This window comes from Molothrus aeneus, chromosome 6 (assembly GCF_037042795.1).
Source record: "Molothrus aeneus isolate 106 chromosome 6, BPBGC_Maene_1.0, whole genome shotgun sequence".
NCBI lineage: Eukaryota > Metazoa > Chordata > Aves > Passeriformes > Icteridae > Molothrus > Molothrus aeneus.
This window is the reverse complement of record NC_089651.1, coordinates 40,872,730-40,887,511: the sequence shown is the minus strand read 5'-3', so window position 1 is coordinate 40,887,511 and position 14,782 is coordinate 40,872,730. Positions and strand designations below refer to the sequence as shown.

Sequence of the window (14,782 nt, the reverse complement as noted above, 5' to 3'; positions counted from 1 at the left end):
ACTCGGAGAGGTCATGAGGACTCATGTTTCATTGTTCCTACTCCATCTCGCACACATACCCACCACTCAATGAGAAAATGAATGTGAGTGCATGACTGCTAAAGAAAAACCTGCTTAAAAATGGTACACATAAATTTCACCCTCACTATCAGTAAGCTCTGGCACTGCTCTCTCACTGAGGAGTGCAAAGCCAGGCTAGGCTCACTGCCAGCCAGGCCAGGAAGGCTGGGGAAAGAGCCAACCCATGAGCCCACCCAGGCCCTGGGGGTGCAAACCCCACAGTGAGGTCCTTCCCCTCAGTGGTGAGCCTGCCTTTGGCACTGCTGCTCCTACCCCCAGTGCTTCACCATTCCCAATCTGCCCTGCCAACACTGTTCATCTAAATAACATAATGCACTAGGAGTCTGAGACTGGCCCCATTTTGGGGAGCTAAGCAAGTTTTTCTGCACTAAGGATTGGCAGGTTGCCACTACCTTCCGGAAACCCTGTGCAGGGTCATGCTGCCCCAGGGACTCACCTGAAACCAACACATACCCCTCCCCTGCTATGTGTCCCTGTGGTGGCTGCCTCATCATCCACAGCTCCCTGCCCTCCCCTTCTTCCCCAGCACCACCACGCAGGGCGGGTTTTTGGCACTTAGACCAAGTTCCATGAAGTTTTTGAATGGGAAAGCATCCCTGTCCCCTTGGGACTCTGCAGGACAATGGCTGCAGCCTTCCAAACACCCACCTGCATAAACCCCTCCTCCTGCAGGTGTGCTGAGGACCGAGCAGACCAACGCTGACTTACTGCAGTGCTCCTTGCAGAATAAAGCCAAACCCCAGGCAACCGTGAGCAAACTGTGCTTACAGGGAGATCTACAGCCAGGGAGATTTGTTTAGGCCAGTGTGTGGGAGATGCTGTGCAGGGAGCAGCGCTTCTCCAGCCTCCTCCACACATGTGCAAGCCAGCGGCTGCTGGAGCCAGCACACTGAGACAGGGAAGGAAGAATCGGAGCGGAATTTATTTATTCCACCCCCAGCCATTTTTGCCACATTTGACTAAGCTGCCAGTGCAGGTTGGCTCTAACCCATATTTGGTTTGCATTTCACTCTCCTGCTGTGCACACAGCCCCTCACACCACATTTTGTGTGTGCAATGCACCAAGCAAACATGAGCCAATGGGGCTGCAAGCTCCCCAGAGAATCACGCACCCTTTGTCCTCTGATAAAACTTAAATCAGCACTCCTCAGCACAAGGATTACCTGGACCAGGACCAACCAAGCAGAGAGCAGGGTGCTAATGGTAGGTGATGGCTGGGAGCAGAGAGATAGGAAAGGGGCCTTATAACAAAGATGGGAACAGGCTTTTTAATAGACCTTGTAGTGACATAGTTTTAAACTAAAAGAGGGTAGATTCAGACTAGATATAAGAAAGAAATTTTCTAAGTTGAGGATGGTGAAACACTGGTAAAAGTTGCCCACATAGGTGGCAGATGCCCCATCCCTGTAAACATTCAAGGTCAGGTTGGACAGGGCTGTGGGCAACCTCTTCAAGTTGAAGATGTCCATGCTCAATGCAGGGGCATTGGACTAGAAGATATTTAAAGATCCCTTTCAACCCAAACTTTTGTATGATACTATGACAAAGTCAGAGTTGACTTCAGGGAATGGAGACCCAGGTAGCTCACATGTGGGAAACGGGAAGGGTACCATCCCAGGGTTCCCAGTTAATCTACACACATGAACACATACATCCATTCAGAAAAACAGTATTTCAGGAAAACAGTAAAGAGACTGGTGTCATCAGATCCCTGCTCCAAGCTGGGCTGCTGCATGCTGTTCAGAGTCCCCAGAGCAACCCCTGCACTTGCAATTAATTAATGATGATACATGCAGATGAGAACAACTCCCAGCCCCGGCTGCCTGTGACTGAGGGACATGGCAGCAGCCAGACCTAGAGAAGGGCATGAACTTTCCTGCAAAGGGTATCTCTGGGTTCCTTACTGCCTGCCAGCTCCAAGACCACAGCATGTGCCCCCATGCACAGCCCATTTTGCAGAGACAGCTCCCATTTTGCACTGAAGACCAAGGAAGATACCTTTCAGCAAGGCAGCAACTGTGGTGGGATGTCAGGCATTACAGGCAGATTGCTTCTTCTGCCACCCACGTTACAGTGCTCACACAGGATTTTAAGGTCTTTGTGAAGGAAAAGTGCAACCTTTACTGGGAAAAACACTCCCTTGTGGAAACCTGTACAGAAACCAGGAGTGGCTGTGCCTTGGTCAGGGCCCAGACTGAAGCTGTCACCATGAGTCACAGGCATCTTTCACAATGCCACAAGGTGCCAGGTGCACTTTGGTTCCTGGAGATGGGGAACAAGACAGGATGGAAATAGGGAAAAGGCCACTCTTTCTTCCCCAAGTCCCTTCCACTGTTTGGGGAGCAGGGAGCTTTGGGAGGCTCATCTGATGCCTTTGATAAAGCCACCTGCTGCAGATACTGTTAGCCATGGGAGCAGCCAGCTCAGCTGGAGCCATCACCTGAGGGAACTCCAGCTGAGGGCAGAGGGAAGGAGACTGGCAAGGAGAGGAGTTGGATTGTGCATGAAAGGGATGCAGACTGGGAAGCTCAACATCACACTGCTTGGGCCAGGCAGTTCTGGTGGCTTTGCACCCCAGTGTCCAGCCTGGCCAGGACAGCATGACACACCTGGGGATGGCAGGGACCTCACTGCTGAGTTGGTGGAGAAAGCAGGCATGTTTCAAGCCCTTGTGCAGCTGCTCTCAGCTGCTGAGCTCCAGCCAGCCCTCCTCACAGCTGATGCCCATCAGCCTGCTGTGCAGTGTGGAGTGAGCACACATGGTGTGCTACCAAGGGCCTGGCACTCATGTTGGGCACAGCTCTGCTCCATTCCAGCCTGCTGCTGCCTGACAGGGAGCACCCTCCCACCAAGCCCCCTCATCACACAGCTTCCTAGGAGCCAATGGGCAGTCCTAGGGTTATCCTGATCCCCTTCTCCTAGATCCAGATGTGCACCTTCCTCCACACTGCTCTGCAGGATGCCCTGGTGCCTGGCTGCCCCCAGCCTCTCCACCCTTCACCCCTCCCCATCTTCAAGCAGTCACATCATCCTCCACAGCTGACTCTGCTGCAGAAGCAAAGAAACACTCCTGCCCTGCCAAGCTCCCCTCTCTGCAAGTACAGGAACTTCTTCCTGAGAGCAGTGTATTATAACACTACACACACACACACACACACACACACACACACAAAATATGATTTTAGAGCATCTAAAATCTAGAGCAGAGCTAGAACATTTCTATTGGCTTTGCTTGGTGCCAAGAGCAGAGTAAGGTTTGGACTGTAGCAGGAGCCCATAAGCGTAACCACTGGCCTTGCACATGCCTAAGCATAATCTTGGCCTTGACAAGGCTTTCCTCCCACCTCTGCCCAGCTTCCTAACAGATTTGGGTGCCACCATGTGACTGGGATGAATCACACTGCCCTGTGAGCATGGGAGCTGGCAGGAGTGGGTTGCACAAGTGGGGATGGCCCCAGCAGCTGCTGTGCCAGTCACATCCAGCCACGCTCATTGCATCCAGCTGTGCCAGAGGGATTAGCACTCAGCACACTGGTTTGAGTCAATAGTGCATCAAAGGGAAGGGAAAGCTTCTGATGGTGTACACCATGCAGGGCAATCCTGGGGAAGTGGAGGGAGCAGGTAGTCACTCTCCTCTGGTGGCTGGGGCACTCATGCAGTTGTCTCTGCAGCCCACACAGCTTTTGGGGGAGATGAGAGGAAAGCAGCTGCTGCAGCCAGGAAGGAAGGCAGCTCTCCCAGGCACATGTGGCTCTGCAAAGCATGACTGTTTCAAACTCCTTCCAGTGCGGCAGGTGCTCTTGTATGGTGATTTGTCCCCCTAACTTGCATTTTCCCGAGGAATTCCCCTTGCCCACAACACCTAAGCACAGTTACAATCATGTACCTGCTGCAGGGCACAGCAGAGCCAAGCAGAGCAGAGCAGGCAGCCCATCACACCCACCACGATGCTCTCATCTCCTCTATGGAAAGGATCTGGGGAGTCAAATGGCCCTGGAGCACCAGAGGTAAGAAGGAAATCATAGGACTTTTGGGACAAGAACTGGGGTTCATGATGCCCTCCCCAACTCACACCTATCACAGGCAGGTGGCCCAGCACAGGGAATGAATGTGCCACAGATGCTCAGCAAACAGACTCTGTAGTGCCAGAGCTGCAGGCTGGCACCTCCTGCACCCACTGTGCTGCTGTCTTGCCCTGTTCTGCCCATACCCACTGGCCAGCAGCTGCCCACACCAGCGCAAGGCGTGCTGGGAGTGACAGATGTGATGGAGAAAAACACAAGAAATGGGTTTTTTTCCCCTTCAGGCAGAGAAGGAAGTGTCACATCTGGACATGTACAGCAGCCAGGCTGGGTAAGGGACAAGGCACGGGGAGAAGAGAAGCCATAGGCTGGGAGGCACAGCATCGCCCAGAGGATGAGACAGATGGCAGATCTGGCAGCGGGGTGCACACAGAGCGACCTGCAAGCGTTTCCTGCTGCAAGAGCACACAACACAACACTGCGTAGGGGCTGCCAGCCCAGCCTGGCAGGTTGGCTGGGGGGGCTGCATCCAAAAGGCACCATCAGAGATGCTTCATGAGCAATTCAGCCTTAGAAAAAGGCTGTCTACAATCAGGGAAAGCAGAGACATTGTCCCTGAGTTCACAAGCCTACCTTCCCTGCACACAGGGCCACACAGGCAGCTCAAGGAAGGGCTGGCACCCCCTGTGCTGATTTGTCCACTCTGCCGCAGTACAGGGTCCTCAGGCAGCCACCCCCTGCCCTCCACAGAAACACTGCTCACATGGACCAGAAAAGACTGGCAAAGTAAACATGAGGCACTGCAGAAGATGACTGCAAAACAAACCTCCCCAAGTTCATGCCTCCTTGTCCTTCCAGGGTGGTTTGGGTACAGCAGAGCCAGCACTAGGAATACAGCTGGATGAAGAGATTTGGGGACCCAGTGTTAGCAGGATGGTATCTTTCTCTCTGATGCCCCCACCCTGCAGGCATTAGTGTCCCAGCAAGAGCCACTGCAAGCCTCTCCACAGCCCAGCAGCCCTTGAGGCCCTGTCACAACTAGGAAACAGACAGGCTCTGTGTCCATTTTGGAAGAGATGTTTGGGGATGCAGCATTGAAATGGAGTTGTTTGTGGAATGGCTGGGTATCCTGGCCCAGTCCTAGACAAGGCTCCTGCTTTATGCCTGGCTTTGTATATGCTGTTCTCGCTTCCTGCATCCCCACCCAGCATATCCCAACTTGCCACCATGTACTGTGGCTCTGCACTGAGCACCCGGAGAGCCTGATCCCACATTCAGCCTTTGCAGTACTAACAAGTAGTTAGTACTTGTTACCTCCTCATCCACTATATGACTGACATAAGGGGCACTTTGGTGCTCACAGTGCTTCATAGCTGCTGTCCCTGCCCTGGGAAGCATCTCCCCACCTGGAAACACCTCCAGCCAGTTTGGGAAAATGCAAAGTGTGAATGCATGAGGCCTCAGCACAGCTGCCACCTCCCTGGAGCAACCAGCACTTCCAGTAAAGCATGAACACATCCTGCAGTGAAATACCCCTCTGCTCCACTACTGCCAGCAGCACACCTGCACTCACTAGAGACAGAAATCTGTACTACCACAGATGCTATGGAGGTTCTGGCTCATCCCAACATCCTTGTGCCAACCACAGCTCTGGGAGGGTGAGCAGAGCTTTGAACAGGCAGCCCAGAGTGGTGGGCACCAACATTTAAGTGAAGCTGAATCCCACACTGTTGCTCTTTCCCTGAGAATACACTGATACCTGCAGGACACACTGGTCTCCAAACCCTGCCCAGCTGCTTTCCATGCTTCTCCTGGCAGCACAGCTCTGCCACAGGGCACATGAATGTCATGCTGGAGGGTGGGGACCAAGAAGTAACAAAAGCCAGGTGTGAGGAGCCACAGAAGAACACTGGAAAGGCTCCTCCTAATGCTCACCATGTCACAGAGGGATCCAGTGCTAAATGAGCTGCAGGACCAGACTGAACCCGAGAGCTCCAACAGCGCTGCTGCTGCGCAGAGCACCAGGCTGGCCACACACAGGACATGGCCACAAAACCCACTCCCCAGCTTAGCTCTGTTCAATCAGGGGGGAGATAGCTGCTGGAACAAACACTCTCCCTGCTTTCTACCTCTCAGACAAGGTGAGTGAGCTCTGAGGCACAGAGAGCTCTCCTCAGGGTGTTCAGGGAGCACACCAGCCTGCAGCACCGAGAACAGCGCTGGAGCCAAGGGTCAGCAGGGTGCCATCAAATGGCTGTGCAGCTCTTCTCCTGCCCCAGGGGGTGGAGAGGACACAGCACTGGCACAGAGGACTCCCACGGGCAGCTGGGGAGGTGGATGGATACCAAGCATTGCTCCCAGCTTGGACTTTTAAGGCTACACATGTACAGAAATTTATGCTGCCTCCAGGATATTTTCCACAAAACAAAACCAAAACAAACAAAATCAACAACAACAACAACAAAAACAAACTTCCTATTAAAAGCAAACAAACAAAACTACACATACACACACACAAAAACCCCAAACAAAACCAAACAAAAACACCCCCAAAAAGCAAAAAAACAAGGTCCAAAGAAATGTGGAGTGACATCTCTTCTCTGCTGAAAAAAACTGCAACATGCCTTTTAGGAGAGCTGGAAATTCACCTTCCCATAATGGAGGAAATGAAACCCCTCAAGTTTAACTCTGTTCAGGGACTGTCCAAATAAACAGCTGGTCCTTCAGACTTGGCTGCCAGGATGAAGGAATCCTGAAACCTGGAGCAGACACAGAGCTATAGTCATCCAAGTGTATGTATGTACCTAAGACAAGACCTAGGACATGGTCATGGTTTCTCTCAGTTACTAAAGTTTTCCACAGCTAGCTTTTTCCAGCCCAATGTGTAGGGTATCAGAGGACTGTATTTGCAAAGCCATCCATCCTCTGACTCCTGAAATGACTGAACAAAACATGAAAGTCTCTAAAATGCATAATTCTAAGGAGGTTACACAGCCACTACCACAATTATTATTAATATTCCCTTTGTTTGTTTTTAAAGAAGGAAGAAATTGATGAAATTTTAGGAAGAAAACATAAGTAATTAAAAACTTGGATAAAAGAATATTAAACTTGATGAAAATCTCCCAACAGAAAAATCAAGTGAAACTGCTTGATGAGAAGATTAGCAGCAGTAATATGAAAGGAAAAAGCAATAAAGAAGACTTGGAACCAGAACAAATAAAAGAATTATGGCTCTTGGAAACACACACCTGACTGAAAAGTAATCAGATTTTGTCTGAACTAAAAACTTTTTAAATTAAAAAGACAGCCAATTTAAAACTGGAAGTTCTTAAAACCTACATGATAAGACCTCAGATCCCTCTCATCAGTGAAAAAAAAGTCACTAGAAATTCATGCAGCATGTCCTTGCTGCCAGATCTGCTCAGTGGCTGAGAACCTGGAGCTAAAGCCTGATGAACTGCAAAAGTGGCTCTGACAGCCACAACCTTTCTTGAAAGTAGAGGGGAAAAAACGTTTCTATTAACTTAGTACACGGATTTGTTTAGTAAAAGTTCTGAAAAATTACTGCAGGTTAATGCAGGAAAGCCTGGTTCCCTTTCAAAGGCTAATGAAGATGAACTGTGAGAGGATAATCTCTACTAGTACTGAATTCTTAAATGTCAAAAATAATCAGATTATATCACTGGCTATATTTTGTATCTCCTATAATAAAATTTTGTTTCTATGACACAGTATTATAATAATACAATATAGTATAGCAGTATAGTATTGTAAAATTCATTACAGATATAAAAAAATGTCTTTATAAACTTATTCTCTTTTCTTTTGTGGACTCATACATTTTAAGCAGTTTTATTTAACCAAATAGAAACCACCTTTTAAATGCTCACATTCTGCATTTTCAATTGGACTGCATTTTCCATCGAAGTACAGCTGGACCAAATTTATAATAGATATTTAAGTGATATCTAGTAAGAAATGCATCACTCACCATTTTGTAATGCAAGAAATATAGACATTAAGTATTTAAAAAACCATATGTTAGCTATAAACCCACCCACTTAAGCACAGTGCAGCCTCCTGCTCAGCCCTAAGCATCACATCATGCTCATCAGTGAGAATCAACTTGTCCTTAGGAAAAGAGCAGAAGTGTACAAACACAGCAAGATTAAAAACAGGTACTTGGGTCGTGGCTTTCTGATCATTAACTTAGTCCTGACTTTAATTCATCCGTCCTCTTCAGCAGCAGGTCAAGAGCCAAACAAGGCACAGACCAAGTCTGCTCTGAAGTCTATAAAGTTTGGTTCATTTTTCTGTCCTCTTTGCCATTACACTTCCACATAGTTCTGCCCTCCCTGAGAAAATCAGCCCAGAAACACAATGAACAGTGCATGTCCTCAGCCTGGAGTCTGCAAGCCCTGGCAGTCTCCTAGTCTTGTAGAAACCTCCAGAATGCTGCCTGCAGACAAAGGGAAGCTAGGCAAACTTCAGCTTCTGGTCATATCTTTAATGCTGCCTTGGGGATTACCCCACGGTGACTGAATTTGTCAGAAGACAGGACAAATAAGCTCAGAAGCACTGAGGATGAAGGGAGGGCATGTAGTCCTGCTTTCCTTCTCAAAGTACTGTGAGCTAGAAGAGGTTCCTCAGAGCTGTGTCCAGGCAAGTTTTGAGTATCTCAAAGTATGAATATTGTGCTCCAAACCACAGCCATGCCAAGAAGACCATCCCTACCTGCTGTTGGAACCAGATCCTCCAGCCAGGTGTGTCCCACGCCCCATGTTACTAGAGGCTGTCCCAGTGCTGGCTGGGATCCTAGCTGCACAGGTGCCTGTGGTCCCTGGCCAGCCACTTTTCATGACTCAGGAGTCACCCCCCAGCTTGCCACCCCTCACACAATCTCAGCACCTCAGCCTGTGCCACTTCCCTGGTGTGTCATCTTAGTGTGGACACCTTGCTGCACGGGTAAGAGCACTCCTCTGACAGGATCACCTTGGCTTGGCTAATGCAGAGGCCCCAGAGCTTGGCCCAGGATACCACAGGCTCACTTTGGGCAACAGCTGGGAGCCACTCCCCAGCTACATTTCCAAAACTGTTCTTTGCCCTAACTCCTGCACCCCCAGCTTCTCTGAATTTTGGTCTCCCCTTGCCCATCCAATACAGCACATTAAGGGGCTCATGGTCTCAATCTCCATCACCTCCTTCCCCAGCTGTCTCCTACCAGCATTTTCCAGTGAAGCAGGGCCAGAGCACTTTCCTATCTCTGTTAGAGGAACTCAAAATTACATGATGACATATTTTTCCACCTCTCACAAGCTGCCTTTTTGCACTTGGGGGTGCAGTGGAGCTTGTCTTTGTTCAGATCCTGCCTTCTTCTCTGTTCACCCACAAATCCGTGGATGACAAGACACAAGACTGGTGCTGGGGAGGGGGGATCAGGTCACCCAAAGTTTTCACACACCTCCCACTGAACAGGAGCACTGAATTTCCCTGCTCCAGTACTCCATTTTAAACACATCTTTATTTAAGATCAAACTATGACTGCAAGGAGCCCTTCCTTGGTCAAAATGGTAACCCCAGCTTCTCATGGGGATTCTGCTTGGAACTAAACAACTGATTCCAGTGTTGGAATGTTTCCATACAATGGTGTTCATGCTCCTCAGAGACTGGACAACATTATGTTAGGTGAGGGTGACATAGGGACAAGGGCAGCAGGCTGGGAGAGGTAAATCTGTGCCCCTCACCAAGCTACTCTGCAGAGAGACCCAGGAGGACTTGCCCTTTCTCACCCATTAACCAGCAACAATAGTGCCCCGGGTGATGGGAAGGGTGTGCACAGCTCTCTGTCTGTCCCATTGTTGCAGTAATAGCCTGAGCAAACTGCTGACATTGTCCACACCTAATACCAAGGTGTGATCACAGCCTAATTACTAGTCTCAGACACATTTGAAGCAGTAACTTCAAACAAGCTTTGAAAGGATATTTAGGGACCTCAAAGTGCAGGTAGATGCCAAGTGGGATCTTTTAAGCTCTAAATTCTCTTGTCACACCTGGTAAGGGACTGAATGTGTTCAAGCCATGGCTGAAGGAAATTAGGACTGGAGCTGCTTCTCCTGAAATAATCTCAAAGCAAACCTGCTTTTGCTCTGAGCACAGTGCATCAGCAATTCAACATTTTCTTCGATCTTAGGGCTCAGTACACAAAATATATTTACAGCAACTAAAGTAAGTAAGAAACACAGGAATGACAATAGTAGAAGGCTTTGGTGTTTGTAGGACTCGAGGAGGAGTCAGCATTTGCATAGCACACTGATGTTTGCCAAGGAGCTTAGGTGATTGATTAGTTTAATATCAATTGAATTCACTTGTGGGTGTTAAAAACATTTCTCCATCTTCTTCATGTTTTCGGAAAGCTCTTGAAGTCTCTTAAGAGTATTTCCTGCAAGGAATATTTTAAACCAGAGACACTCATCTGCACTTTTACAACTGTGCAGATGCAGGCTCTCAAGCTGTGCTGAAATCTGCCTTATGTTCCCATGGGCCAGAAGACTCTGCATGGGAAGAGGACAGTATTTACCTGCAAGGGCCTACACACACCCCTGAGCAGCATCCCCAGCAGGCACTGCTATTTCTGTCCTGCACAGGACCACCCTATGCTTACCATTGTCAGCAGCCACCAAACCAGAGATGAAATAGTTAACCTCAGGGAAAGCTTTGAAGAGGAGAGTCATTAAAGAGCAATTCAAATGTTATCATAAAATGAAATTTAAAAATAAATTTAAAAAAAAAATTAAAAGGAGCTGAAAGGCATTGGAGAGGAGTTTCAGGAGCCAGGCTCGAGCCATGGGAAGAAGACAAGGGTTTAAGCTCACAGGGAAGCCAGAAAAGCCCATATGTGCTATGGAGTCAGAGGCTGCAGGGTGCTGGTGGCCTCCCTGCTTTTATTTATTACTTATTTGTTTGCCAGTGGCTCTTTGCCAGGACACTTTAGACAAATCCTTCCTGAAGGAGCTGCTTCTGCTTCCCTCTCCATCTGTTGCCCAGCCTTGACCACCACTTTGCAGGGCAGCAGGGAAGGCAGCGAGGCCAAGGCTCTGGTCTGGTATCAGAGTCAGTCTTTCTGCTTCCTATTTTTCCCACTTTCTCCCCTCTCCTCTCTGAATAAATACTGCAAACCACTACAACAGCACCTTTTCTCCCAAACAGCATATTTTGCTGTCTCTCTTCTGCTCAGACAGGCAACCTGACCAGTTCTACAGAATTGTAAATCTCCACACGGGGCAAAGTGCTTTCTCATACCTTGTTTCCCCACCCAGTTTTCCCTTCACACCCTGCTCCCCCATGAACTCTCTGAAAGGGGGAAAGGCTGGCATGTACCTCAGTCCTGGAGATGGTGGCTAAACAGTTAAAAGGAAAAAGATGTTCATGCAGAAATAACATCTGTCAGCCAGACAAAGGTCTCTCTCTCTCTCATTCTCCTGGAAAACACTCCTTCTGTTCAGAAGGTTTCTGAATAGCAAACCCACTGTGCTGCTAGTGAGAATGGGGAAGCAAGCAAGGGAGAAGGCAGGGCCTTCATCCATGGACAAACCTGGATGAAGTTGAAAACTGGGGGAGAGCAGCTTGGCCAGAGCATTAGAATGACCTACCAGCCCTCTCAAAATCATCAGTATGACAAAACTGGAGGGAGAAATGGGGGGAAGGTTCCCCCTCCTCCCCCTGCCAGCACAAAGCATATCTAACACCCTCAGGTGTAGCTCCCAGAAGGAGAGTTCTGTGGCCAGGATGACGTGGGGACGAGCCCAAGCCATGGCATGACACAGCGTTGGAGTGATATTTTATCTCCCATCACAGGCCAGTGGCATAGGCCAGTGCATTGGGAGAGGGACTCCGAGGGGCTGGGGCTCGCTCCCTGCTTCTGCCACCAACTTGTTCCAGCAGCGCAGGGAAGCCCCTGTGCCTTGCTGGGCCTCAGCCACCCATCAGGCTGGCAGACACAAGCATTAGTTACAAACGCTTTGGTACATGGTCCAAGATAAAGGCGGGCAAACAGTGTCTAAACAGAGCCAAGTCCCAAGAAATCTCCCACAACACCGACCCAAACACGTCCGTGCCTCCCGGAGCCGCAGAACGGCCCTGGCGAGCTGTCCCGGGGCTGCCCGAGGAGATGCTGCCTTACCCGCCCAGCGAGCATCCCCCGCCGCAGTCGCAGCCGGCAGGCGCAGCTCGGCGTGGGCAGGCCCGGGTCGGTCCCACGCACGCTTCCCGCGCACCCCATCCACCGCACCGCCGGGTCCTGCCCCGGGTCCGTCCTGCCCCGCAGTCCCACTCGCTGGAGCCCCGCCGCCCCGGAGCCGAGCCCCGCGGCCCGGACCGCGGCTCCCGTCCTGCCGCCGCCTCCCGCCCCGCACTGACCTGCTGGGGGGCACCGGCCCCGCTCGCTCCGGGCCCTGCGCCCGCCGCCTCCCTCCTCCCCTCCCCGCGGTCGCCTCGGGCTGCCCGGCAGCGGCCCGGGCCCGGCACCGGCACCGGCAGGGGAAGGGGCCGGGGCCGCCGCCGCCCCGCCCCCCGCCCGCCCCGCTGCGGCGGAGAGGCCGCGGTCCGCGGGCTGCGGTGCCCGGGTGCTCCCCCCGCCTCACCGTGCCGGGCCCGGGGCCTGTGCCGGGAGCCGCAGCCGCCTCCCGGCCCGAGACGGGCTTGGGCAGCCCCCGCCGCTCTGCGTACCGTGCGCCCCGCGGCATCCGTGCGGGGAGGAGGGGGCGAGGCGGCGGCCCCGGCGCTCGGAGCGGGGAGCGGGCGGGGAGCTGCCGGCAGAACGCCTGGGTGCGGGGTCTGCGCGTCTCAGGCTATTTCTGGGTGTGAGTGAGGCTGTGCCCGCCGCATCCGCCGCTCCGAGCAGCTTCCGCGGCACTCGGGCTCCTCGGGAGGGCTGCCCGGCGTGTGCCCGGGGCGAGCGGAACGGGCCTCAGGGGGCATCAGCCACGGCTTGTGGGGAACACGGGGGGCAGCCCACAGTGGTAGGGGCAGGTGGGTGGGTACATTTGAAACCTCAACGCCGTTTGCAGAACCTCTCCCCTTGATGGAGCATTGCTCAGATGCTTGGCAGAGGCGGCAGCAGGGGCGGTGGCTAAGAAACTTCCTAGGGGTCCTGTTCCTGCAGAAGGTCTCTCCCTTCGTCAGGAATGACCGGCAGGAGAGAGAGGAACCTGACCCACCAAGTGTAAAGGGACACTGAGAGCCTTGTTTTCCATGAGCATCCCAGCCTCCTCCCCAATTCTCCAATTCATCAGAATGCAGGCAGTGCACTCCGTGCTGGAGAAACCACCCGCAGCACCCTCAGGGCTGCAGTACTGGGGGTCTTGCACAGCCACCACTGTTCCCAAGTGATGGTCAGAGACACATCTGCAGTGGGCTACCAGGGAACAGTCACCAGAATGTTACTGAGGAGAAGTCTCAATGACATGCCAAGTGCTTCATTGCTCCCACCTTGTATGGGGGACTTGGGGGTCCCACATCTGTGACTTCTCCAGATGCTGCATAAATAGTGTTGTTCTGCAGCATCCTCTGAAGGCTTGTTTTGGCTCATTTCATCTCTTTTGGGCTGAAGAAACACAGTCTAGTGGTTAAAGTCCAGCCATTTAAGTAAAGGACCTTCCAGTCTGACAAGCACAGCTATGAAAATCACCAGGAGAAGCATCAGGAAATGAACATAATGTAACAGCTGCCAGCAAAGAATCTTTGTTCATACTGCTAGTGAAAATGGCTGGCACAGCTCACACACCATGAGGAACCAAGGGGTGAAAGCCTGGTGTCCCCTGCAGTGTCTTTCTTTTTTTAGGCTCCCCAAGGCTGAGGTAGCACTCAGCTGACTTCTGGTCTGCTGGAGCATGGTGCAGAGAACAGGTTGGCTACAACATGATGGCTTTTGATAAAACTTCAGTTTCATGTAAATGAGTCTCGCATAAATGAGATCTTTATCTCCAACCAGGAGCTACCATAGCCCAATCAACACATACCTGAAACTTTAGGGAACAGCTGAGTAAAAATAAATTTCCCAATCTCTTTCACTGGTATCTTTAGCCATATGTGTAATGAGCAGAAGCCAGACAGCTTGCTCTCTCACTCCAGATGAGCCAGTGTCACTCCTACAGCATCACTGAGGCTTGGAGACCTTGACTGCTGCCGTGCATCAGGAGACACTGTCTACCTCAGAAGAGTGCAGAGACCACCGTGCCAGCTTAGTAATGGGAGCTTGTGGGAGAAACAAATCCATGGGGATTTTCTAGAGTGCCTCATGACTGTGATCTGCCACTGGGTCCCCAATATTTGATCCCCTGCTTCTGAGCAATGAAGTAGCATGGCTTCTCTGACTTACTGAACTGGAAGCCAATATGTTTCATCACTTAAATTGGCAACCACTGCTGGGAAATGTTAACTTCTGCGCAGATCTGGCAACCTTGCTGCTGGTGACCTGCCCCAATCCCAAAGGAACACCCTCTCCCCTTCCTTTGGCCTGACAAAACATTGGGGATCATACAAAGCTGGACAAACCTTGCCTGTAAGTCATTCCCTGGAGATACTTGTTTCTTCCTGCCTCGGGCCCATCCTGTGCCTAGTTGGTATAGAATAGACTGGAATAGAATAGAATTATAAACAAAAAAGGAAGTACAGAGCAG

At 51.1% G+C, this 14,782-nt stretch overlaps 1 protein-coding gene across 3 annotated transcripts in view; it reads right to left on the bottom strand.

Moving 5' to 3' along the window:
- TMEM63C (transmembrane protein 63C) overlaps positions 1 to 13,000 on the bottom strand; it is a 32,186-nt gene extending 19,186 nt beyond the window's left edge. The window contains exon 1 of one of the 3 annotated variants that reach the window (XM_066551474.1): positions 12,831 to 13,000. The gene's annotated coding sequence lies outside the window, so the exon portion shown is untranslated. The other 2 variants (XM_066551476.1, XM_066551473.1) reach the window with 2 other exon arrangements.
- Between the last annotated feature and the right edge of the window lie 1,782 nt (positions 13,001 to 14,782).